The sequence below is a fragment of the Cygnus olor genome, chromosome 27 (assembly GCF_009769625.2).
Source record: "Cygnus olor isolate bCygOlo1 chromosome 27, bCygOlo1.pri.v2, whole genome shotgun sequence".
Lineage (NCBI taxonomy): Eukaryota > Metazoa > Chordata > Aves > Anseriformes > Anatidae > Cygnus > Cygnus olor.
The window spans coordinates 3,919,360-3,935,567 of NC_049195.1; the positions used below are offsets into that span (position 1 = coordinate 3,919,360).

Consider the following 16,208-nt stretch of genomic DNA (forward strand, 5'->3'; position numbering starts at 1 on the left):
AGAGGAGGGCAGTGCTTGGAGATGCTCCGTTTGCTGGTGCTGTGCCCTTGCTGGCAGGGTGCGAGGCACTGACGATGATGATGAATATTCACCTGTACAAGATGAAGGCATCAGTGGTGCGGGTGAGCCCTCGCCCTGTGCCTCCGACCTCCGGCTGCTGGGAGCTGAGCTCCTCAAGGTGGAAATGCTGATGCTGGGCTGGGCACGCCGAGGCTGAGATGCAAAATCCCGTCGAGTTATCCTCCCAAAGCCTCGCTAAGTCTTTTTATTTTCTGAACACAAAGCCTTTCCTAGAGGGAGGGCAGTGCCAGGAGACACCGTCGGCTTTTGAAGCAGCAGAAGGCGGAGTGGGAATTGTTCTGGAGGATGCGGCGGAGATGATGCAGCGTGCTAAGTCGCTAACTTTCCTCCTGACAGCAGCTGCAGGATGCGTAAGGGGATTTCATTTGCATGGCGTTGTTTTGGGAACCTCCGTGAGGAGCAGCGCTGAAGGCACCGGGCGGGCGCGGGGTCCCCAGCCCCTTGCAGCCAGAGCCAAGCCTCACCTCACCTGGATCCAGAGCGACCCCAGGGGCATTTTGGGGACCTTGTGCAGGCTCCTCTGGGGCCCCCCAAATTTTGTGGTCTGCGTTGCAAACCCAGCACTGAGCTGCTCTGCACCAAGCCTCGTTGATGCAAGGTGTCCAGGCAGTATGGTGCCCACAGGCAGCACGGGCAGCAGGGATGCCCTGGTGGTTTTAAGCTCGCTGCAGCTTCAGCTCAACGGGAGGAACAGAACCCAGCCTGCAAAGCCCCTGCTGAGAAGCTACCACATTTGCTCTGATCTCCTTGCAGAAAGAAGAAAAAAAAAAAAAAAAAAAAGGATAAAGGATTAAGGGCTGTTCAGCTCCCTGCAAGCAAGTTCTCTAGTGTGCTGATTTGGGATTTGGACATCTGCGGGACAGCCCACTTGGATTTTGTCTCTTCTTTCACAGCAAAGGCAGCTGCAGCAGCGCTGGAAGACTTCCGACAGGAGAGGTGCTTAGAAATGGACGGGATGGCCCCTCTGCCCCCGGTGACAACTTGATGTTCTCCTTTAGGCACAGAGAGAGCACGGTGGGGCACAGAGGTGCCACCTTCCTCCTCCCTTAATTCACAAGTTTTCACCTCGGGGCTCTCCTGACACCTCCAGCTTTCCCACAAGCAGATATTTTTGCCTCATTAACTTTTCCAAGCTGATTCACTTCACAAAGAACACCCCCTCCAGACCCCCCATTGTACTGTGTTTAATTTTAAAGGCATAAAAATAACATCTTGCACTTGCGAGGTGGCCGGGGACATGCACAGAGTGGGGTGTTTGGGTTTGGGAACCTCTCCATGCCCAAGCTCTCAGCTGCAGCATTCCCCCATGGCCGTAGGAGCGGGCACGTTTCTCTCAATTACCTCCCCGATGGCCTCGTTCCAGCAACAATTAGCAGCCTGAGAGGGACTCTGGTGTCCTGCCTTACAGCTTCCTAATATAATTACCGCAGCAAATGAGCAGCGAATTAAATCAAGGAGAAAGGCAGGGGGAGGAACCCGTTGTGTGTGCTGCCAGGGGTCAGCGCTCTGCTTGTCTCAAGGTAGGCAACCCTCGGGGCTCGGTCAAGGCTTTTCTCCTCCAAATGTGTTGTTTGGATCAGAAATAAAACCCTCAGCTAGAGCAAGCTCCCGGCATGGGGTCAGCTTCCCGGGCTGCCACCGTGGGGAAAGAGCAGGGTTTAGCTGGTGGCTCTGAGCTGGCGATGGATGGATGGATGTGTAACACTACTGCGAGACCTTACAGAAGCAAAAGGGTTTTTTTTTTAAACTTTAAGGCAGATTTCACTCACCCACAGACACACAAGCCTCCAGCAAGGTACCCAGCCTGCTCAGCACCCACACAGCCCCACCGGTGCCAAACAGAGGGGCATAATCCTGTCCTCAAGCTGCTTTCTGCAGCTTTGCAAGAGCAATGTGCAGCCCCCTCTTCCTCAAATCTTGCTGGCATTTTCGCTTGTGTTTCCTTGCCTGCATGCCCTGACAAGGGGCTCTTGTGCATCAAGGTGTAATCGGGGGCTGGCACACGCAGTGCATTAAGGAGAGGAGCGCCCTGTGCTCACACGGAGCTCCATCAAGTGATGCTTGGTGTCCGTGTGCCCAGCACAGTGCAGGGGGAGCAGCAGGGAGCAAAGAACCGCAAGGTTTGAGTCCCTCCCTGCTGCTGGCGTGCTCTGGGACTCGGGACAAGAGCCGTGCCTGTGCAATCGGGGTTCCCTTGCACGGGGAAGGAGGCTGAAAGGATCCCTTCACCAGAAATTCCCTCCGTGGAAAGTGGCCACGGGCAGGGACGGCGTCGGGAAGGCTGCGTGCGCCCTCCTGGCTGGCGGGGCGCTTGGAAACGCTGGACCGGTGACAGCAGCAACTTCTGCTGCCCATATAACTCATTTTTTTGGAAACCCTAACTTTCACCAGAGCGCACAAAGGGCTGCAAGCAAGCAGACTGCAAGGCGTGGAAATCCCAGGGCTGGAAACCTGCCCAGGGAGTGCTCGGTCTGCTCCATTCCCCTGGTCCCCGTCCCCGCTGCTCGGGGAACTGATGCCTCCCCAAGCAGTAACCCCGGCTGCTTTCTGCAGTGCGTTCTGAGCACATTAATTACAGGAAAGAAAAATGCCTGTGCTTCCAGTTACTGAGTGGTAGTGAAAAATGACTGAGTGTAAAACATGTCTGCTAGATAATTAACTTCATAGATAATTTCTTCTTCATTTTGACTCAATTACTTCCTTGATATGAGAAAGTGCTGAAAACACTATTTTTTTTTTTTTGGATGTTGCATAAAACAATAATTGAAGAAAGCTGCTAAAGCTTTCCCAGAGAGAGCCTTCCTTTTCTTAGATAAAGGAGGCAGAGGATAAATTGCCTTTAATTCTTGCTCTGGAGTTACGGGGTACAGCTCAGCACTTCCACGCTCCTGCACCTCGGTGGATGAAAATTGCTCCGCATTTCTCAGAGCGGTGCCAAAATCATGGCAAGGGCCCGGAGGCACCACAGGAGGGTTTGCACTGAATGGCAGCAAGAGAACCACGTGCAGGGAAATGTTTGTGCTGGCCTGTTGGTGACTTCGGGGAAGAAAGGCTGAGCTGAAACGGAGAGTTTGCTCGTGTGCACGGCTGCTGCTGCTCCTCACCTCCTGACGTGCCCCTTGCACCCCCCGTGCCCTTTGCAGCCATCTCGCGGCTCCTCCGACTCCACACTTCTGCGAGCTCGGTGTCAAAGTGGCAGCAAATCGACTAATTATAACAGATTAATCCATTAGGGTTTCCTCCTCTGTTCACTGGATGGAAGTCGCCACTCCGCAGCTGTGCCTCGCATCCAACCAGCCAGCAGGCAATTTAAATATAGAAAGCAATTTAACCTAGTTGGAGACCAAAGCATCTTGCTTAATGCCGTGCATAAATTCCCCAGCTCTTTGCTCCTGGCCATCGAAGTCGCGGCCAGCTGCTCTGTGCCCCAGACACCGGCAGAGCAGCGAGTGACATTTGGGGACAGGGCAGGGCAGAGGGGACGGGATGCTCGTGGCTTCCCCTTCAGCCTCCTGGCGTGCTGGTTTTTTTTCTTTCCTTCCCTCCCCAGGGTGCCCACCTCTGCTCTGCCCCTTGCTGCCATAAATTGAGCTCCATGCTCAGGCTGGCATGAGGTCTCTGAGCCTGTTTTCTGCGTATTTTTTTTAAAGCACTGACAAAACTCTCTGAGCTACTTGCAGGAAATGCCAACCGGTGGGAGCGCTGAAAAAAAAAAAAATAAAGTGTTTTCAGAGATATTTTTAAAACTAGCTTCCGTTTGTACCAAAAATAGAAAAGTACAAAGCTAAGGTACCATCCGAGTTGGGGGACAGAAGCACTTTCTAGAAAACTGGCTTTCTGTGGGGAGCTGAAATTTGCTGGGATGGGGCCAGAGCAGAGATTTCTCAGGGGGTGGGTGGGCACAGGGCACCCCAGGGTGCTCTGAGTCCTGTGCAAGATGGTAACGGGGTAAAAAAAAAAAAAAAACGGAATGAATTTTCTTCCCTCCTTCTTCCTGGCCAGAGGGTCACGGTGGAGCCAGGTGTATGGGGGCTGGAAGGATGGATGCGAGGACAGGGAGAAGTGGGAGAAGGGATTTTAAGTCCCATAAAACTGCCCGCCTGGTGTCTGTGTTAAAAGCACGAGCCCCTCATCTTTTACCAGGACGAGTTACAAGCACCGAAGCTCTTTGCTTAACCTTTGGCTTCGGGAGGAGCTCGTTTGTACAGGAATTCCTTGGTTTTAGCTGGGTTTTTGCCTTAAAGGGCTGGATAATTTGGTAAAGGAGGCTCAAGAGCCTCTGCGGTGGTGGGTGTGAGGTTTTGCCGCGGTGCCAAAGCCGGAGCGGGGGCGATGCCGCGCGGTGCCTGCCCGACTCCCTCCTGCCCTCGGGAATTATTCCCCAACGCCAGCTCGAGTGCCACGTCCTCCCGTACGTTTAATTAGACTCGGCAGGTAAAATAAAACCGAGCAAAGGTTCTCCTAATTCCCCGTCTGCGCCTTCATTACTGAAGCAGCAGCAACTGGGATGTCAAGGAGGATTAAGTGGAGAGCCGGGAAGTCACAGGTGGTTGCAGCAGGCGTTGCAAAACCCTCCAGGCGTGCATGGGGAGCTGCTATGGGATCGTGGTGGGGCAGGGAGCAGCGAGGGCTGCCTGAGGGCCTCCCCCTGATGACCCTGGCAGCATCAGCATCACCCCATCGCCTCCCCTTCGAGGAGCACGGGCTGCTCGGGTCCCGGTGCCCTGCAGAAGGGGAAGCAGCAGCGCGCTGGTTAAGGTCACTTGGTTGCAGCCCGTTGCACTTGGCAGCCCCGGCGCTGACAAATGGGGCCGGGGGCCCCGTTCCCAGGCCTCTCCGCATAAAGGCAGCATTTTGTGGTGCGCCCGACCCCTGGCCTGCGGGGCGCACAATGGGGCCGATTCTTCCCCGAGCTTTGAGCTTTACTGGGAGCTAAAATGGAACAAGGGCTTTAATGTTTCCCTTGGGCTCCGCGGCCCCGGGGTCCTCTCGGTGACCTTGCACAGTCCGATGGGGAGAAAATCAAGTTTAAGGGGAAGGGGGAGATGATTCCCAGTGGGTCTGCCTCGCTCCCGTGTCCTTCCCATGCCTGGGTGATGCTGGGGGCACCCAAGGGTGCCCTGCTGGTACCCATGGAGCTGCAGCTCCTCTGCTTTTGGGGTGCACACACATCGCTCGCCCCTTCTAGCCAGGCATGGCCCAGCATTTTTGGGAGCCAAACCACAGCGGGACGGGGGCTGGAAGCCATCACCAGAGCCCAGCTGCGTCCCGCTGGCCCCGGCAGCGCGCAGGGGTCCCCGCGAGCGCGCTTGGCCGGCGTGATTTAATTAGCTGCCGAGCATGACGCTGGTTTTAATTCCGTGCGTTCGGAGACGCATGTTGCTGCCCACACATACCAGTTGCCATAACAACTTTAATTTGTTTTGTAGCCTCCGCTCTGATGGATTTGGGGATTTTTGTTTGTTTGTTAATCTCCTCGCTTTCCTCCCCGGTCCCTCCTTCTTTCCAACTGCACTTGTTTCCCCCTCTCTTTTGCATTAATAGGCAAAAAGGCACCACTTGGGCCCTGCCCAGCCAGGCACCCCCAGCCTGGGGACCCTCCTGCCGAGCTGGAAGGATGCTGCAGTGGTGATTTACCCTGGGCATCCTGCGTGCCATCATCCCCACCGCCAGGGGTGAAGCTGTCACCTTCCCAACTGGCCGTCCTGCTGCTGAAAGGCACAAAATGTGCAAGGCTTCCCCTTCGCCCACTGCCCTGACCTGCAGACCTTGGCTGAAAACCGTGAACAAACCTCTCGGAAGGCAGGGCTGGAGCATCGGGACCTCGGAGGGATTGTTTGGATTGTTTTACAGAGATTGACCATCTGCTGAATTATTTAGAGAAGTAAATACAAGGCTCGGGAGGGAGAGCCCTGCCCCTGCCTGCGCGGGGCTGGGGGAGCTTGGCAAAGTCTCCGTGCTTTCTGCAAGGCTTTGGGGAGGGGGCACCCAAAAAATGAGGGGTCCGTGGACCATGGGGGGCTGAAGCCAGTGACCACCTTGGGCAGCCTTTGCATTGGAATGGATGTTTAGCAGTGACAGGGGCAGCTCCAGGACTCATTGCTGGTGGGTGTCAGGCTGCCTGCCCCTTCCCCGTTCCCTTCAGCCCCTTCCCCTGCTCCTGCTGGTGCCTGACCCCATCCCACAGCATCTCCCCGGAGCCCTGGTGTGATGCCAGCCAGGGAACGAGCCAAGAACCTGCTGCCAGCGGCTCGGTTTGTAGTTCCTGGCTTGCTCTGGGATTTCTTAGGCTGGAGGCAGGGAAGGGCTATGCCTTTTTCTTGCATCAGTGCAAAAGGACAAGAGGTGCCTTGCTGGCCAAGTGGGGCATAAAGCAGGCTGTTCTCCCACGGGCAGAACAGGGAAAATAGTTCTCCACAGCCCCTCTGTTCAGCAGCTGGGACGGAGCTGTGCACCCTGAGGAAGAAGAGCCCTGTGGAGAGGAAGGTCGGGCTCTCGCTTGGACTTACACCGGCCGCAAAGGGGTCCGGAGCCCCTCGCTCCCCTTCCCCAGAGTCGTGGGCACCGGGAGCGCAAAGAAGGGAGCAAGTCCTGCGCACACATCCTCTGCCCCGCAGGTTTCTGCTCCCCGAAGGATTAATTTGCGCAGGGAGAGGTTTGCAGCGGAGCTGACGTTAATAACAGGCTGAGTTAGAGCCCCGCCGCGGAGCGGGATGTTAATGGCTCTGCGCGGCGATGGAAGGGGGCTGTTATTGAAAACGATCTCTGGGCTGTTGGGTTTTGCTGAACCCTGGAATTACAAGGAGTTTGTGGGGAGGTCAGATCTCCCCTGCCGCCACGGCAGGCAGGGGGGACGGATGGCTGCTGCCCCAGCCCGGCTGCACTAAGGGGTGGTCAGGACACCAAAACCCCAGGAAAATATTCATATCTGCAGCCTGGCAATGGGATAAACCTTGATTTTTCCTACTGGGCTGTGCATGTGCTCTGGCATAGCTTGGAAAATCACAGCATTGGTCCTGAGCACCTGTGAAGGTGCAGGGAAGGGGGGTGCAGGGGTGGGGGATGCTGCAGAAGGGGGGTGCTGCAGGAAAGGGGACACAGCACTGCTGGGGAGCAGCCCACCGACGAGATGCCACACATGCCATCCCCTCAATGCCATCTCACCCGCAGGTCCCCTCCCTGAGCAGAGCACCGAGACTCCTGGTGGCTGCGGTTTTTACGGCTGCCCATAAACAGTCCCCTCCATCTCTCTCTCCATTTTTAATTACCTAGAAAATAACCTCCATTCAATTTACAGCTCATTTGAAGCTACGAGCAAGGGCCCATAAATATTTAATGTGTTTAGAAGTGGCACCAACTGTCCAGGGTTTTTTTTCTTTTCACTTTTCCAGGAGTCGCCTTTGGTTTAGCATATTTACACCCCCCGTCTTTTACTTCTCCACCCAGAACCTCCTGTGAATAAAGAAGCAGGAGGTAAAAGACAGCTGGCCAAGGGCTCGACCCCCACGTTTTCTTAGGAGAGATGGACTGAAATTGGTGTTCAGGGCAGCTTCTCCTCTAACTAGGGCAATTAATAGGAACATCTCCGGGCTTCCTGAGCATCCCGAGAGCCCTCTTGCTCTCTGACACCTCCTCCCCGGGTTGTTCTTGGCTCCCCAGTGCACGGAGCCAGCTCTGCAGCCTGGCAGCCAGCGCCGCTGGGTTAAATGAGGTTTTGCTAGCAAAAGGGGATGGCACGCCGGGATTGCTGCCTTCTAATTGTGGCTGCGTGTAGGAGCCGGTAGCTAGCAGAGAATTCAGCCTGAAATCTGACCTGCCCTACTTGCAAAGCTGTTTTTTTTCTTTAAATTAATAGTTGTTGCAGCTCAGAAGAATGCCCAGGAATTTCTGTTGATGCCGTGGTTTCAGCCACCGGGGTCCCAGCAGAAGCTGGGAGTGGGGTGATGGGGTTGCCAGTTCCCAGGTTTTGCCTTCAGAAATCCCTTGGAAATGGGGATTTGCTCCTGCGTGCCACAACCCAGCACTAAAATCAAACATTTTCTGCCCAAAAGCAAACTTCTGCCTGCCTGTGAAAGTTTCTGAAGTCTTGACAACTGCTCCAAGTCCTGACTATTGCACCAAAAAGCAACTTCTGCTCCCGGATTTTTGTGGGCTCACCCAGAACATACTTGGGTTGCGTGTATTAATTACTACAACACATATTTTATTGTAACATAATAGATATACTTACTGTACGAGGAGTGACAGCATTTATTAATTATGCACAAGCGGGCCTAGGAAACAGATTTGTTTGCTTTGATGTCTAATGCGGCAGACTTTTTTTTTCTGCTTGTTAAACTTAATCAAAAGCAATCAAAACGCGCTCCCATAAATTATGGCAAATTAATTTCAAACAAAAGGGAAAAAATATTAGGTAACACAAATGGAAATAACAGAATATGCGAGATAGAAGTCATGCTAATTTAAATACCACATTCGGTTTCAAATCTTGTTTTCCTTCTGGAAGGACAGATCAGGGAGAGAAAAGGTGCAGAAAAGTGACACCGAGGGCTTTGGTTTTACCCTGAAACCACATCCCCCCTGACATCAAATCCCCAAAGCACCCTGAGGTCTTGCACTGCCCCTCTCCACCTGCCTACAACCAAAGCCTCCTCTCTCTTCTCCTCCCTGTCCTCATCCTGCAAAGTGCTTTGAATGTTCAGAGCTTAACAAAATTAAAATTTAAAAAATTAAAATTAAAAGGCGAGCATCTCATCTCGTCCTGTCCTCAGCAGCTGGTGCCAAAGGGCTCTCCCCTGGGCACCGCACCTCCCCACGGCACCAGCACCGGGCTCTATTTACGCAGTGCTATTGACTTTCCGAGGGTGAAATTACGTATGCCACTTTAATTCACTGTTAAATTAAATTATGAATGTTTGGAACGTAGTAATTTCTTTTGTTCTAGGAACAGATTGTTTTATATATCTGCCTATATTACCAAGTTATTAATTTAATGATTTCATAATAGCAGTTCATTCCTTTGGGTAATATAAAGAGAAAAGTGTGCTCAGTGCACAGCTTAGGCTGCCTTGCTTGTCCCTACACGGATTGCAGGGCTTTAGCAAAAAAGACATTGCTTTTGGCAGGGCTTAGGAGGTTGTGGAGCAGGATAAGGCACGCTGCCTGGTTCCTCCTCCTAGGAGGCATTTAGTAGAGCAGCTTTGGGATGCTGCCGGGCAAGGATGGAGCAGGAGCAGTGGCATCCCTCCTCTGCACCTTGGCTCCAGTGCTTCCACGTGCTCGGACACAGGCTCTGGGTTTGGATGCCCTCACAGCTTCTCCTCGTCCGAGGACTTTGGCTCACCCAGGTACTGAGCTACTTCTTGTATTTTAACTTGCTTGAAAGCCGGACCCGCACGAGTGATGCAACTCACAGCTTCCAAACAGTTTGACATTTCTTTATTGTTATTATTTTTTTTTCTTGATAAGTTCAAGTCTGTTGCACAGGTAAAATAGAAAAGTTTTGCTCTTCTCCATGACTTTCACCCTGATTCTTCTCAGCTGCCTCTCTTTGCTGCTAAAAATCTAACAAACGCCAGGGCTGGCACCGAGTGTGTCAGAGCATCCTCGCTGGGTCTCCGAGCTTGGTACCAAACCCAGCAACATTTCAGTGCATTGCGCTTAAGGCCTGAGCTCCTGGAGCCAAGTGACTTATCCTGAGCATGTATTTACATAGACATGCATCTTTTAATCCTCCCTGGCACCGCCTGCTGTGGTGCAGGGAAAATCTGGGATCATTTGTCCACCGACACGCTCAGAAATCAAGGAGCAGCAGCAGCAGCAAAAGCAGCAGCAAAAGCAGCAGCAGCGCCTGCCATCAGTTGTCCAAAAACAGGGCTTTGCAGCAAGAGGCTGGGGGCTCCTTCCTTCCCCAGAGCCCATCTCCAACACCCTTTGGCTTCCTTAAACACACGAGACCTTCTCTGATCCCCAAATTTCCCATGGGATGGAGCCCAAAGAGGCAAAACTCTGGGTTTCACAAGGGAAAAGCCCTCGCTGCCCAGCACCCCGCCTCGCACGCAGCTGTGTAAATGGCAAAGCAGCAAGTAAATCAATGACCCAGTGATGAAGTGCAGAGAATCGCTGAGCCTTGAACAATCCCTGCCCAGCCCTGCGAAAACTCCCAAATAATTTCCATTCTAATCTGTGCTGCTTGACTTCTGAGAAGGTAATGGCTCCTGCGGCGCGTCCCTGTCCTTTAGGAGAACAATTTATGGCCTCGGCTTCAGCTTCCTTGTGCTCCTGAAAGGCCCGTACAGGGGAAGCCTCTGCCTCGCTGCACTGTTGGTATTACCACACCATTGCACTCCTGCATGATTGCTTTCCCCTGGGCTTCCTGGCCCTGATCAGCAGGTCATCTCACCACCAGGTGCTGGCGATGCTGAGGGCAGGGATTTAAGAGGAGAGCTGGCAACATGCCCCAGATGTGGGGCAGGGTGTGTGCTGCAGGGCTCTGCCCTGGGCAGGGACCTTCTTGGTGCTCCTCAAGCAAAAGCAAACTGGGCTCCCTTGGCCTGCTTCTTTCCAAACTGTTTTGTTTGCTTGGATTTGTTTTACGGAGTTTTTTTTTTTTTTTTTTTCTATTTCTTTCTTCTAATCCTGGATGGAAAACAAGTTCTGCAAAAAAAAGGGGAAAATCCAACTTTCAGCTCCCCGTAGGCACCGAGGTCTTGCTGCACGTGTTGCAAGCAAGCCTGCTGGCACAGAAGATGACACCAGGGACCAGCATAGCCCCACAGGTCCCCAAGAAGTGTCTGCATGCGAGGGAGCCTCCTGGTGCTGCAGCGTGTCCGTGAGCACAGTGCATTAAATGCATTAAGCTTCTATAGGCAAGCTCGTGCATCATATATGTAACTCTGTGCATGTTGCATCTTTTTGTCCTGGGGTTTTTGGAGCCTCTGGGGTGCAGAACAGAGCTGGCTGTTATTCTCCTGTGTGCGCAGGGTGGGTGCTGGCTGCCTCCTGCCCCCAGCTGGCTCTGAAGCCATTAAAAGCTGAATAATCCCTCGATTTGCTGACTCTCTGCTCCCGTGGTTAACCAGCCTTGCTGCTAAAAACACGTGCCTTATTTTTCCAGTGGGAAGCCGAAGCCAGACACGATCAAACTCCTGGCTCTTGTTATGTCTTTCTTCACTAGATTAAAGATACTTCAGCCGCCTGTGTTTTCTCCCAGGAAGGTACTTACACGTGGCAATCAAGTCACCTCCGTTGTCCTTTTGATAAACCAAGCAGCCGGAGCTCTTTAAGCTCCTGCCTGCTCAGGATTTCTTCCAGCGCTTGCAACCTGTCTGCGTGTCTTCCTGGCATCCCTGGGGGCTGCGAGGGTCCCTGCTGCAGGTGGCTTTGTGTATGGGATTGCGGGCTGGGGACTTTTAGGGATGTCTGCTGCCTTGGGGACGGCTCTGGTCGCTCCCTCGAGGAGATCCCTCTGCATTGCCACTGATCTGGGGGTGCAGGGGGTGAATGTCAGCCCCTCCAGCTCCTTCAAACACCCACCTGATAGCCTTAATGATATTGAAAGAAATGCTCAAGTGGAAACCAAGCAATGCCAGTCAGTGCCACTCGCCCTGTAAGGGCTGGGATTTTTGGTGCCTCTTCCTGTAAGGTCTGTCTGGGATCATCTCTCTTGGCTCTGCGACACTTGTGTAACCTCCAAGCGTGAAGTGCAAGAATGGACAGAGCTTTTCTGCCTCTCTTACAGCTGTCTGGGAGAAAACAGCATTTTCTTGGTGGGGTTTGCTTGTTGCCGTCAGGGACACACCACCCTGCACGTGTCCAGCTCCTGTCTGCGCGTACGTCAGCTCAGTGCACTGCAAGCACAGGCTTGCACGAACGTAGACCTGCACTTCTGCTTACTGCCTGCTTCGGGGCTGAGCCCTGGGCGACAGCACTTAAGGAGAGGAGCGTGGCAGAATTGTCTGAAATGGGAACAACCAGCTGCTAATCGCCGCCCGGACCCGGCCGTGCCGCTTGCCGTTCAGACACGAAGCAAGGAAAGCTCTGAAATCGGAGCTCATGTTCTAATTTCCCTCACTGCGGCTCACGCCGTGGATACGGGGCCGGATAAATGAGGCAGTTCAGACATTAGAATATTTGCAAAGTGGTGCTCTCGAGCAACAGACACTTGAAATAATCTGTTTAGGCACCGGGTGAATTCGCTCCCACCAAAGGGCCGTCATCGGTGTCAAAGACACTTAGTGTCAGGCCGGGGAGTACCTACTCCTCGTTAGCTCCCTGACGCCCAACAGTAAACACATTTCCCTGTTTTGCCATCTTAAGGAGAGGAAAAAAAACCTTCCTGACAGCTTGGTTAACCTTTCCCCCATCCCTTTCTCACTTGTAAGCGCTGAAGTTCTCAGCTCAGGGCAGCTGTGAAGAGCAGAAAAGGAGGAAGGAGGTGTGGGGGGAAATGTGTCAGATAGCTTTTTTTTTTTTTTTTTTCACGCTGGCTAAAAATACAGAGCGTCTCACACGTTCTGCCTTCCCCCTTGTAATTAAAAAAATGGTGCATGCTGATGTAAAGGGTAACCCTAATTAGAAGGTGCCAAAGAAGGGAGTGGAGCTGAGCCCAGCACCTGGTCTTTGCGCTCTGGTTTTATGGATGCAGCAGAGCTTGCTGGGGGGTGTGGGAAAAGCTAATTTATTTTAAATCAGGAAAATATTCTGCTGGTTTTCAGCCCAGGAATTGTAGAAGGAAGCGTCCCATGTGGGATATTGGGGGGAAAAAAGTGGAGAAATGTTTAGGGGGAGGAGGAATTGAAGGAAACCTGTTAGCATCTCCCTGCGGGAGGATGGGGAAGCCGTGGCCAGGCAGGGGCCCCATGAACCAGATTCTTTTAGGTTTTGGGAATAAATGTTGGCACCTGCAAGGAGCGAGGGCTCGGGATGCGTCAGGGAGCCTGGTGCCAAAAAATGAAAATCTGGGGAGTGCAGGAGATTAATCTGCATTGCGAGCAGCGGGTTGCTGTGGTCACACCAGGACGGCAGAAGCACGAAGCTGTTTTGGGGAAGTTCTTGGCTGGACCCATGCACTCCCCCCCCTCCCTGGGGCTCAGTGCTGGGGACGCTCCCTTATGCAGGGAGGAAAAGATGCAAAGCAGAGGTTCCACGGCTAATTGTGGTTTTAAAGCAAATAATTGCACGAGTCAAAGTGGTTTACTAAATTAACTTGTTCTGCAGGGCTGGAGTTTTTTTTTTGTTGTTGTTGTATTTGTTAAATACAAAGCTTTAACAACTCCCCTTGCTGGTGGTGCACAGGGGGAGGCTGGCTCCATGTTGCAGCGGTGCTGGTTCACTCTGGGGTTAACCACCTCGAAATTTTGGCGATGTGCAGGGAATTGGGCACTGGGGACAGGAGGTGCTGGCGTGGCTCTGGCTGGAGCAAAATGTCCCCTTCCAAGCCCATGAAGCGATGCTGCTTTGGCCAGCAGTGCCCCAGCAGGTGGCCTGACACGTGTGTGCCCCTCCTGGGCGTGAGGATTTCGCCCTTTTCCCTCCGACTCCAGTGACTCACTCGGCTCTTCAGAGACAGCTCTGGCTTGTGGGAGCTGTAAAATCCCCAGCAATTGAGAAACACAAGACTTAAAACAAGGCTCTTCTGGCAAATACCAGGCTGCAAATCTGGACTTGGATTTTTTCAATTAAGCTTTTTTTTTTTTTTTTTTACCTTTTTTTTTTTTTTTAATTTTTATTTTTTTTTTTTTTTTTTTTTTAAGGCGAATTAATTGATATTTACTTAGTGTGTCAAAATAGCTCCAGTGCGTTGGAGTGCTGCTCGCCGTGCATTTGGAACAGGGTGCTGGGGAACGGAGGCATGAGTCAGTGGTAAATGAATTAAAAGCAGCAGCTCCCGATCAAGGCCAATTACATCCCGTCCTCGGGAGCGGGAGGGAGGCACGCGGGCTGCGGAGGAGCGGCTCCCAGGAAACCTGCCCCGGCCTCTCTGGAGGAATTTGCCTCTTTGTCCCTTTGTAGCACGATTGGGAGCTCGGTAAAAGTGGTGCCTGACTTCTACCTTAGGTCCCAGCCCCAAATCTGGTGGGAGACCAAGCTACAGCTTGGAGGCTGATGGAGGCTCCGTGGAGGGAGGCCGGGAGGATTTCTTTGTGGAGGAGGAGACGGTCGTGGGTCGCATCTCGTGGGGTTGGATAGACACGTCCTGTGCACCTAGACGTGTTTTCCTCCCTGCTAGAGACGTGTTGGCATGTCAGACGCCTGCTCAGTGAAGCATGGCCTCTTCGAAACCTGAGCTACACCTATCAGCTATATATATATGTTTTATAATACAGGGTTGTGGAAGCTGGTGGGTGAGGAGTTGGGGTGTAGGAAGGTGGCTCATTACTTACAGCAGCCCTCCCACAGCATCTTGGAGGGACACAGGATTTGGCCGGGGCTGTGCTTAATGCCAGCCCTCCCCAGCCCCCATTGCCTGGCAGTATATGAAAGCCATATTTCTCGAATTACCGGGGTTACAGCTTACACAATTAAAGCCCTTTCTTCGTGCCCTGCTGCCCTCCATCCTCCTTCTCGGCTCCCGTTTATCTCCTCTCATTTGTCATCTTTATTAGTTCTTAATCTCCCATCGGTGCTGCGGAGTTAAGAGCGGGATTAGGGGGAAGTTTAATTGGATGGCACTCCGCGGCCCTCCCGGCATCAGATTCAATAAAACTTTATGAAAAGATAAAAATCGCACCGGGTTTTATAGCTCTGGACAGAACAAAAGGGACTGGAGAGGAGAACAAGGTAACTTTTTTTTCCCCCTTCCTTTTTTTTTTTATTCCCTCCCGACGTCACACGAGCAGTTTCACTTGATTAAATGAGGAAGGAAGGATTTGTGTGCGCGAGCATCGGCGTGATCCCTTTTGCCGTGCGTAAGCAGCAAGCGGCCCCACCTCTGCCTGCGATCTGCCCTGGCAGCATGATGAATTGGGCTTCGGCACGTGAGAAAAGAGCAGTTATTTCACCCCAAAAACACGCTCCTTTGCCGGGGCAGCTGGCCAGGGAGGTTAAGGCCTGGGGAGCGGGGATGGAGCTGGGGCACCTCTGGGTGTGCAGACGACCTTGGTGTGCTGAGGCTCTTGCTTAGCATCTCTGATCATCAGAGGCTGAAATTAACTCTCTGTCCAGGCGTTTTGGTGGGCAGGAGAAGCTTTGGGTGCTCCAGTTGCTTTTGGGGCATCTAGGCCCTCTGGTCCCCCTCCATCCGGACCTGCATCCCCATCCCATGCCGCAGCACGCAGAAGGGACCCCGCTGTCCTTATCCGCTGCCTTTTTATCCCAAAGATAAGAGAAATGATTAAGGGCTTTCAGAGGAACCCCAGGGCATGGCGAGAGGATGAATGGGAGCTGATTGAGGCTGCCTCAGGGCTGCGTGCACGAATCCCACCTCGTCCTCTGCCACGGCCCCAAATCTTCCCCTTTTGGGCACTTTCCTTGCAGCCAGCCTGAAGCAGAGCCACGGCCCTTGCTCCGGAGCAGCGTGCAAGAACTGCTGGAGTGAGCAGAGGAGGAAAGGAGGCACGGGGCACGGCTCCTGCTGCACGCAGGCAGGCAAATCACTGCAAAATGCCACTCAGAGTTACGGGAAATATCTGCTCTCTGGGTTATCTGCTCTCTTCTCGCTGGTCTTTCTTCTCTCCCTCACGATGGAAGCTGTTATTGGTAGGAAAAAAAAAACACAACACAAGCTAATCTTCATTACGGCTTTCCATTAGAGTTGTAATTGTTTCCATTCCTGTTTAAAAAAAAAATCCTGGTGGCTGGTTTTCTCTGAAACACCCTGATACGCCTGTGTTTCTTCTTTTTTGGCTCCTCAGCCCAAATTTTTTTTTTTTCTCCTAAAGTAACATATGGGGGGAGAGAGTGGGGGAAAGTGTTAAGAAAGAAGGCGGAACAAAAGAAGGCACAAAAATAGAGGAGTGGAGGCTGGGTGGCATGGGTAGGATTAGAGGAGAACTCGCTGCTCTCACGCAGGTGTGCAGAGGGCAATAATTTTCCTGGGGGAGAAATGGCAAAATGCCTGAAAATAGGGGAGAAAATCACCCCGTGGGGCTGTAATGTGCATCCCTCTGGGCTGGGGCACTGATCCT

The 16,208-nt window shown here is 52.8% G+C and overlaps 1 long non-coding RNA gene across 1 annotated transcript; it reads left to right on the forward strand.

The window, feature by feature from the left end:
- The first annotated feature begins 1,318 nt into the window (after positions 1-1,318).
- On the forward strand, positions 1,319-8,500 carry LOC121060593. The gene is made up of 2 exons (XR_005814885.1): positions 1,319-1,601; positions 5,626-8,500. It is a non-coding gene; the product is annotated as an uncharacterized LOC121060593 (long non-coding RNA).
- The last annotated feature ends 7,708 nt before the right edge of the window (positions 8,501-16,208 follow it).